This window comes from Amblyomma americanum, chromosome 11 (genome assembly GCF_052857255.1).
Source record: "Amblyomma americanum isolate KBUSLIRL-KWMA chromosome 11, ASM5285725v1, whole genome shotgun sequence".
Taxonomy (NCBI): Eukaryota; Metazoa; Arthropoda; class Arachnida; order Ixodida; family Ixodidae; genus Amblyomma; species Amblyomma americanum.
The window spans coordinates 30,198,451-30,206,258 of record NC_135507.1 but is presented as its reverse complement, the minus strand read 5'-3'; the positions used below and the strand labels follow the sequence as shown (position 1 = coordinate 30,206,258).

The 7,808-nt window shown below is 52.2% G+C and overlaps 1 long non-coding RNA gene across 1 annotated transcript; it reads left to right on the top strand.

The window, feature by feature from the left end:
* Positions 1 to 2,554: 2,554 nt before the first annotated feature.
* LOC144110164 (uncharacterized) lies at positions 2,555 to 4,536 on the top strand. Its single transcript, XR_013309735.1, has 2 exons — positions 2,555 to 2,596; positions 4,291 to 4,536. It is a non-coding gene; the product is annotated as an uncharacterized LOC144110164 (long non-coding RNA).
* The last annotated feature ends 3,272 nt before the right edge of the window (positions 4,537 to 7,808 follow it).

The window sequence follows — 7,808 nt, the reverse complement described above, 5'->3', positions numbered from 1 at the left end:
AGTTTCTAATCAATCCTTATACGAGCACTCCATACACATACACATACACATATACAGAAAAAAAGACAAGGCTAACAATAAATCCAACACCAGAAACTAACTACAATAAGTCACAAGTACAATCTACCGCAAGACAAATGGAACTGCGTGACTATTTAGGGTAAAAAACAAGTGTAATGGTCACTGCCATGCCCACGCGCAAAACAGCATGGCAGTTCTTCATGAAGAGAAGACCGACCTGACAGCAAAATGACAATAAAAAGAGGGCAAAAAGGTGAGGGGAGTAATTAATAGTAAATGGGTGAAAATGCTTAAACGCTTAATATATGCAACAAATAGTTATCCCATACATTTTAGGAGTAGAGACTGATAGAACGGGCGGTTGACTGCATAGCAAGCAGAGCTTCCGACGTTTTTTCCCATGTCACTCGCATTGTCCCACATTTAGTTAGTTTTTATTCCCCTTTATTTATTCTAATATTGTTTGGTCACGCATTGTTTTGGCGTGGTCTGACAAAGCCGGTGAAAGAAAATCATAAATGGTGAACAACACATACGTGCTACGTCAGCTGGAACAAATATCAGTGGACAGGGTAGTAAAGGGACGCAGAAATTATTGCTTTCCGCGAATGCGCACTCGACAAACTTTTGCCCGTGAATGTGCATCGCTTCTCCGCAAGTGTGACACTTTTATAGTCTGACCTCGTTTCGTTTACAGACTTACGCTTAGATCGTCATACTACCATCAGGGCCTACTTGTGAAGACTCCATGACAGTTGAATGGATGGTGGCCACCTTCATACAGCTTGGGATTTATTTTATTTTAATGTCACGTTGCATCAAAGTGAGTAATTTTGAGTTCATAAAGTACAGCTTCCTAGCCTGCTTGATATCTTCGCATTACCTGCATGCCAATTTTCTTCCAAATTAAACAACTCTCCAGAGATTCAGAGAGGTGTGGGTATCGACAACCGCAAGCGAGCCGCGACTGTGGAGAGAGGGAAAGCGAACGCAAGTCGTCAGCTGGTTCAGTGTGGCGCACCAAGGCGAATTATGTTTAATCCAAGAAATGCGAAAGCATAAGAAATTACTGGTTAACTGTAAATCCAGCCAAAATAATGCGTTGTGTACATGCAGCAAATGTAAAGCCAAATTCATTGGCGACACACAAAATGCGGCCTGACAGAAAGCGAACATAATCAGCGCGAAGCTTCCACGCATTGGGTTGCGGCAAAAGAAAAAAAAACCATTCGAAGATCATGCAGTGAAGATGCGTCATCCCAAACGTGCATTCTGCTTACGAAGTTCTTCGCGTCAGGTATGGTAAGTTTTTCCCGCAACCAGTCAGCACCAAATTGTTCGCATATAAATGTACATGATGCGGTCCCATACGGCTAAACAGGAGAGTAGAACGTTTAACCCGAATCGCGTGGTACAGCCCTGCTAAGTATTTAACATAGCGATACTCAACTGCGGCAATTGCGGCTGTGCGGTGGTAGGCGATTGTGGAATGGTGAACTAAGCTGAGGCAGGCTTTGAGCGACCTGGGCCAAGTTCGCCGCAGCCCGGCCGTCAATTGGAAGTATCGCACTCGCTAGGTTCACCTAGCGGATTTCGCAAGTATACAGACGCACAAAGGCGCAAACAATGCGAGGGGCAAAATGCAAGTGTCTGGCTGTTCATCAAAGTTGCTCGAGTATTTTGAATCTGAACAGCGTTGCCCCTCTTAGAAAGTCGAGCATATGGAGGTAACTTGACCCGTCAGGAAGTCTGCTAGGTGACCCCCTTCGGTAAAGAAAAATGACGGGAATTCCTTCAGCCTTAGGCATTTGATCGGCCGCCTTCGACACGCGACTTACTGTTGCCTGCGCCTGTAGTTCCGAGATTTGACCAAGTATTTCAGGTTAACAACGCGATCGATGTTCTAGACTGAGAGTGTTGCACGTTCGAATATCCAAGCGGCAAAACTGGCCGATCGCCTTCCCACTTGCTGGTTTTGCGCCGGTGGTCGAGGAGCAGCAAGTTCTTCGATGAAGCAATCAGATTTCACAGGCACCACCGACGACACAGCACTTCCATGACGGGCCCAGATAGCACATCGGCACAAGTTCTTTCGCCGACGACGGAGGAGGAGGCCAGGTGGCTGCCGGGTGAAGAGTTGGTACGAACACAACTTTGCCGAGCACAGGTTACAGCCGAGAGAAGAAGCTGCAACTTCGATTACGGATTCCAGGTGCTCAGTTCACAGTGTAGCGGCGGTTATTGTTGCACTACAGTCTGGCCAGTCAACGTCAGTCTCGAACGGAGCAAAGAACGAACGCCATCCGACCACTGGTCGAAGGGTGGAGCGGACCTTTCGGCCGTCCCGTTTTTGCCGACTGTTAGGCCTAGGTCAAGCCTCGCCAAATCCCGCGTGCTTGCGCAGACGAAGCGCAGAGCATTATCTGCATCTTAATCAGCGCTCACCACCGCCATTGTACTTTATCGGCCTATCTCGGTGATAAATCTTCATTCGTATTTTTTATAGCCTTTCCTTCTTTTCGTGCTTTGCAGGTGGCTTCCGTTCGACTGATTGGCCGCGGAAGGGATGCAACAGGTATGTCTTAGTCATCGCTTTATGTGCGCCTTCACGTGACCGGGTATTCTGGAGCCGACGAGTCGTTGATCACAGTACCCCCGGGGCAGAGACATTGGAATAACGCGCGGTTAGAACTTCATCTTGAGCCAGTGAACCAACCCTTTCATGCGCTATTACACAATTATGCGTATTGTCAAGTCACTGCTTTCGCCATTATTACTAAGTGTGGTTTACTCCACACTTATTCCGCTGCTGCGTGCGAAATCAAAGACATTGGTTGAGGCGCTTTTTTTCTCCTATATGTAGGCGAGATAAAAGTTCAGCTTGGATGCGCCTGCCTCGTAGTAACCACGAAATTTGATTTTCATATTTATTTTGAACTTATGGCGCCAAGCTCATCTTCGGAAACGTGGTTACTTTATCGCACATTTCTTAATGTCTATCGGGAATTAGCAGCGATCAACAAAGTGCGGTTTTCTTTGCACAGTAATTTGTGCATGGACACCATAAAGGGGGAGTAAAAGTGTGCGCTCCCCGCCAGTGACGAATCTAGATGCGCTGTGCAAAACGCATCTACATTTACAGTGCTTTGGTCTAGAACACATTTTCGGCTTCCTTGGACGTCAGTTTATATAGAAAAAAAAGCACGTTCCGATGCAAAGACAGCAAGCTCTTTCGTACCAGCTGTGGAACCATCCCACATGTGGACTGTATAGAGAAAAAAAAACTAATTTACGTAACATGACTGAAGCGCTTCTACGACTTGTAAGAAATTTAAAAAGCGATGTCTTGAGGAGAGGACTTGGCCATGAGGAATTAGGGAAAAAATTGAGATGAGAAACAAGATATATTAGCGCTATTCTCGAGCTGAAAGCCCAAGCAAAAAAAAAAAGCAAGGTGCAAGCTGTTGGTGTCAGATGATTATACGCGGCTGAGCGCTTTGCTTTCAAAGTACCCCCCCCCTTTCGTGCGTTAGCTGCGAAGCAATATACACAGCCGCATGAGCAACATATTCTGTGAAAGCTGTGAATGGGAAATGCAATTTTCAGAGCTTAATCTGCTGCAGTGTCAGTCATGACATTCTACCAGCGGTGTCCTGAAACTACACTCTTTCCTCACGGGAATGTACGGCAATACTGCATGAATAAAAACCTCTATCGAGAATGGAAGCAACATGGGCCGCATCTTAGCGCTAATACATGCCTGACCGGCGTAAGCTGCTGGCCGTCAATATTGAAGTCGCGAAAGTGAATTTGATCACCTTATGAGTTCCAAAGAAATCGTTAGATATTGCTCTGCAAGGTTACTTTGTCTGTTAAAAACAAGTTACTCCTGGTAATTCGCTACTAAGAGCATGGATAATTAATGATGTTAATCGAAAGATCATATTGGTGCTTCGTCATTTGAGCCAAGGAGCGCCACATATCGCTGAGGGTGATGAGAATCAAATAGAATAAATGAAAGCGTATGGTATCCTACACTGGCTCATATTACAAATCTGCGACCGTACATACCTGCAGGAAATGAAAAGTGGACCCCTCTCGTTACAAAATAAGTTCTATGCACGAAGAAAAAAATAATTTTCTACAACAACAATGCCTGAAAGTGTTAGTGTTACCCTTAGCAGATTTTGTGGGTATCCACGTGCCCCCTCGGCCACCAAATGCGCCTTTATCTCTCTCTTGTCGCATACCGCGGCTCTTCCCCTACAGGAAGCGGCTCAGAACCACCCGCGTCCCCGCGTCATCACGTGGGCGGCAGTTCCGCCTGGACCTCCGAAGAGTGCGGATGTCTCCAGCTTCTCCTCCCGCGAATTATTCGCGCCTCCTGACGTTACCGTCACGCTCAAGCCCTCGTCGGGCCCGGCCCATCCTCCTGCCTGCCCCTCGGACAAGCTCGAGGACACCGGCGCCCCTCCGCCTCTACTACGGCTTCCCCACCGTCCACCGGCCGCTTAGGCGGTGGCGTTCCTACTTCTAGTAGGCCTGCCGTGTAGTCTACGCCCACCGGGACAGCTTCTCCGGGCCGTCAGCTGCAGCGGCGACGGCCCTTTTTCCTGCAAACCTCGAGCAGCCGGCACAGCGGACACCGATGGTCCACCACCTCAGCGCCTGCTGTGCTGCTCCCACACACACTGGTTTGCGTGGGCCCCTCTACGCGCCGCTCTCCGTGGCGGTTCCCTGCGACATCATTATGCGGCACCCCTGCTGCAGCCTCCACCGGTCCGCCCAGGCTCCTATCCTGCGCTCCTGCTAACGACCGCCGGAACTCGTGGCGCCAGCTGCCTGACGCCACTGCTGTGCATACAGCCCCTACGCGCTGGCAGAGATGGCGGTATTCAGCGTCCCCTGCCGCGCTGCTACCCTGTAGCAGTCTCCAGCGGTCTTCACCTGCTGCTATACGTGGACCAGTGAACGTGGCGACCGCCTGCAGACAGCCCCGCTGCCCTGCAGTCCTTGCTGCGTCTCTGGCTAGCCTTGTAGCCGGTCAGAGGCCATGCTGGTTGCCTCCAGCAAGCTCCCGACGCGCGCGCACCACTCCCAGCGCGCTGCCGTTCATCTACCCCTCCCCTGGTGCCGACTCTGCCCCTGTGGTGGACCAGTGGTGTCGAGGGGTACACCGACGCGCTGCTGCACTAAAGGTGCGATGACACCAGCACTCGCTGGTTTGAAGAGGTGGGGCAGCACTACGTTGGCAAGGTGAGGCCTCACGACGGGAAGGCGAAAGAGAGAGGGAGGTCGACAGTGAGGCGATTTGGTCGGAGAGACGTGTGATCTGGGCATGGAAGTCATCGCGGAGGCTCTGAAGGTTCACGCGGGAGGGGAGAGATGATGGCGGGGTGGGAGGCTGGGATGCTGCGCCCAGAGAAATGGTGGAATAGGAAACGTCCATGACGGAATCCGCCAGCTCAGCGAGCTTCTCGAAAGACAAGCCCTGGGCGGGCACAAGGACCAGGCGGACCGGCGACGGCAAGCGCTGAAGGAAAAAACTCACGCAGGAAGGCTTGGTCGAAGGTGGCAGCCTTGTCGCTCAGGAGCCGCTGGAGCCACCGCAGCAACTGGTTTGGTTTGCGGTCCCCTATTTCTTCGGAGGAGGTGAGCTGCTGCAGGCGGCGATGTTACGAGACGGTTGTTCGCTTGATGAGCACAGCAGCCAACGTGTCAAAAGGGGCCGAGGCGGGCGGAGTGAGGAGGTCGCGGACATCGGCGGCAACCTCAGGTAGTAGCGACGCAGCGACGTGATGAAACTTCTGCGCCTGGGTGGTGATGCGGCCAATAGTGAACTGGCTGTTGACTTGAGCGAGCAAGAGCTGAGGATCGGCCTGCGAGAACTGGGGAAGTCGGAGGGACAGCGCAGAGACTGCACTGGAGGGTCCGTCACTGGGCATGGCAGAGGCGTTGTCGGCGTTGGCCATAGTGGGGGCGGGTGTTCGAGCGGACGTCCGAAGTCACCAGTTTGTCGCGCCAATCAGTATGAGGCCGGCACGATGAAGGGAATACTGGCTCAAGGGCTAGAACGTCTGATGGCGTGGAGCCGAACGGCGCTTGACGCCGGCACGAGGAGCGAGCTCGATTCCACTGCACTTCGGCGTTATCTTCGACAGCTGGTGCTACTCCTGTTGCGTAACGCCGCGGCTGCTGCTACAGACCTGCGGCCAGGTGACTACAGAGGGCCAGCTGCCCCCACCATTCCTGGAATACGGGAAGAACCGCGACAACGGCGCTAGAGTCCCCCCATCCCCACACATCTATGCATTCCCTTCCTGCTGCACTCCAAAAGAGATACCACGGTTTGGGCAACATATGCTGAGTCCAGTATCGCCTCGCCAGAATATCCCAAAGTATCAACCACCACCACCGGAAACGCTCCTTTCCGCCTCAAGTCGTCGGCCACGAGGCCAAGGCGACCAGACCTCTTTCCATTGCCTGCTAACTCCATAAGCGGCGCTGCTGCTTGCGCGCGACCGAAGGAAGCCGTCCGAATTCGGGGGTCACAATAAACGAATTTACCTGCGGGCTGCTCATCAGTGGCGTTGTTCTTTGCGGCCACAGCTCTGATTCGAGTGGTGCTGGTCCTGAGTGCAGGGTCCATACCGCGCTAGAAACCGCACAACTTCTCCAAAAATCTCCCACAAATAATTCCAGCTGAGTGCGAATTTCACTACATGCAAACCTGAGCCCATCAGTGTGCGGTCATCTTGGAACGGTGCAGAGGACGGGTATGGAGATCAGGTAAGGAGATGACACACTAAATGGCTATCGACCGGTAGTTTGTTTTCAGATTCGCGTACTACGGGATTTAATTCTTGGACAGAACTGCGCAACAAAAAATACGATATACTTGGGGGGGGGGCATCGCCAGAAGTTTCGTCTTTCTGGAAAAGTTTACACATTTGCGATCATGATTAACAGGAAGCTGTCAGTGTTCGTCACTTCGACATTATTCAATTCAGATCATAGTCACAACGAAAGAGGCCGCAGATAAGTAGAAATAAGCGCTACGGAAATGGCCCGTTGAGACTCACGTCAAGTTTATTGCACTCGACGAAGGATTCCTAAACCCGTTCCTGATTTAGCCATATGTGCACTCGTCATAAACTGTGGGGTTTGAATTGGGGAGATAAGTACTTTCTCACCACTCAATCGCGGCTGACACGGTTCAAAGCCGCCCGGACCCCACCCCGTGATCGCGTACGCTACCGAGCGCTCGCCGACCACGGCGGGCCTTGCTCTGGGGGAACAAAGGAACGACACATTGGCTGACACAAACAGGCATTTATTGCTACAGAAACAATAACGCCAGCTAGCAACAAGGTACGCTAATGAATCAAGGACGTCCGACTCACCAGCAAGGTTCCGAGCGAATGTTCGCCCGCGCTAGGGCAAGGGATATAAACTCCGCAGGCCGGACGGGACGAGTACGGGAGCCTGTCTCCCCGTCGCTTCTTCGCCCCGTCGGCGAAGAGCGGAGCCCCGAGCGACGCGTCCGCTCAGGCTCATTATCCCGGCCGAAGAGAGCCCATCTACCGCGGGCGGGCTTCAGCAGTCTCCCGCGCCGCGACGCTGGCGCCCTCTCTTGCCAGTTAATGTAACTGGCAAGGGAACGCGCTCATCCTCGGGGTGAGACTGCTGCTGCACGGTGCCTCGCGGGAAAGCAAACTCAGGGGGCTGCAGGGCAGGTCCCCACAAAACTCAGCCCAGCTAATAGACGCCGGCAGGCAGCGCTGAAG